We start from the raw sequence: 2500 nt of genomic DNA, 5'->3' as shown, positions 1-2500 counted from the left end.
GGAGTTCCTCAGGGTTCCGTCCTGGGTCCCCTCCTCTTCTCGCTCTACACCAACTCTCTCGGCGCTGTCATTCGCTCGCATGGCTTCTCCTACCACAGCGATGCTGATGTCACCCAACTAATTCTCTCCTTCCCTCACTCGGATCTCTGCCTGTCTGACTGGTGGAAGGAGGTCTCTGAAGACATCAGGACCACAGAGAGCCTTCACATCTTCAGACTAAAGACACACCTCTTCAGACTCTACCTCCACTAACACACTAACTAACTTACATCGGACTTATAATGGTTCTTATCTACAGCGAGTTGTACATCGGCTTATTTGATGAAATTGCACTTTATTGTTTCTTGTTCTTCTGAGTTTGTTTCCTTGTGGTTGAAATGTTCTGATTGTAAGTCGCTTTGGATAAAAGCGTCAGATAAATGACATGTGATGTGATGTGATGTAATGTGATGTAATGGACTCTAAATGTATCTGCTGCTCTCTGGTGGTCAAACTCTGCCTCAAACGGCACAATGTTATTAAAAGGATTTTATTTCATTTAAAATCAACAAATAGACTCGAGTAAATATTTTTTACTATCCTATCCTAATTGTTTTTATTTTTTTTATTATTTCACTCTATTGTTTACATTTATTTCTTCCATGAAGGTTCCTTCACAGTACTTTTATATACTTATACAAGTTTCCCTAAAGTGTATTATTCGCAGATTGATTCCAGCTTCAATGTACGGACACAATGCTAAATTGATTGATGGTGATTTAGTGTGGAAATAGGTTGAAGTGCTGCAGTGACCCACCTGAACTCACCTTTTGGTAAAAATATCAGTATTAACTATTTAATATTTTGTTTTAATAATCTGAATCTGTGAAGTAACTGGTAACCAAACTGATCAAATGAATGTAGCATAGTACAAGCAGAGGTGGAAAGAGTACTGAAAATTTGTACTCAATTACAAGTAAAAGTACTAGTACTCTAGTACTAGTAAAGTAAAGTAAAAGTACAAAGTACTCTTCTCAAAAACTACTCAGAGTACAAATTTCTTTTTAACCGATGGATGTTTTATTGCATCTTCAGTAGCAGACATTCGATGTATAAAATTCTAATTCAGGCATCGCAAACATGTAAAACAAATCCAACAGTAAAACGCTGCAATCACAAAAACAACCGGCGCCCACGCGACGCAAACTTCAAAACACAACGGAAGGTCGCCAGGACACGAGGGGGTCCGGACCTGTGGGACGGTGGGTGGACGGTGGGTGGACGACCAAAGTAACGACGGAGAACAAAGTCAATGTCCTTTATGTCTTTTTGAAACACTTGGCCGTAATCATAATCATCATTCTTTCTTTTCATAACTTTCCTCTCCTTCCATTTCTTCCTCAAATTCTCCGTCAGCTCTTTACACCGCTGTGTATTTTACCTCCAGAAACATCTGCCTGCTGCAGCAGCGAGTTGGCCTTTGCTTCTATTACGTCTTCTGATCTGACAGCTAATAAGGATTTGCATTGAAAAAAGAATCTGACGGTTTGAATATTATTTTAAATTGTGGGCTGCAACTAACGATTATTATGATAATCGATTAATCGGTTGATTATTTCTTCGATTAATCGATGAATCGGATAAAAAAAACAGCAATAAAAAGCTTTAAATACTAAAGCTCCATAGCAGGTTGCTCCTTGAACATAATCATTTATAAAAAATAAAGGAAAATACAAATCAGAAAATGTACAGGATTTGTTTTAACGTCAGAACTTGTTTTCTATACTACAATCAAGAAGCTTATTCATTAAATTATCACCATCATTGTAGTGCAAGTTAAGTAAATGCATACACCACATCTAAGTACAGCTAAAAAACAACCAAGTGCTATGAGATGGATTTAAAATGGCATTTTGTAAATAAATGCATTAGAGGCTTCTTAGTTTAATGAATCACCGTGTTTCCCTTTACAGGCGTAACATCAATTACCGTATAACCCGCAAGCGCACTAGACTACCGTATATGACACCGTTAAACACACACAAATATATTCTGTGTTTCAACAATAACCGATATGAGACAAAGCACGAAATACAAGACAACAGATTGAAAAATGAATGTTCCAAAAGAGGCGAGTCTACGTCGGCGCTTTTACTTTTGCTCCGCGCGACACAACGAATACACTCAACAGCGACTTTTAATTTTAAAAGTAGCGAAGTAGATTACACGGTGTAAATTGTACAGAAGTATGAGTAAAATTACACACTCATAAAAGTACCCAAAGAATCTACTTAATTACAGTAACGTTAGTGTTTGTAATTCGTTACTTCCACCCCTGAGGAGAAGGATAAAGAAACAAAATGGTAGCTCCCATTTGAATTGTGGATCATATTTCTTGTATCATAAACACATAAATATTACATGTAGAATAAATATAATTATATAGAATAAATATTTAATATAGAATAAACAGTAATAAATATAATACATGTTTAATGTAGAATAAACTGTAGTATATAAA

The sequence above is a fragment of the Gasterosteus aculeatus genome, chromosome 3 (genome assembly GCF_964276395.1).
Source record: "Gasterosteus aculeatus chromosome 3, fGasAcu3.hap1.1, whole genome shotgun sequence".
NCBI classification, from domain to species: Eukaryota; Metazoa; Chordata; class Actinopteri; order Perciformes; family Gasterosteidae; genus Gasterosteus; species Gasterosteus aculeatus.
The sequence above is the reverse complement of the archived record's forward strand: the minus strand, read 5'-3'. Positions refer to the sequence as shown.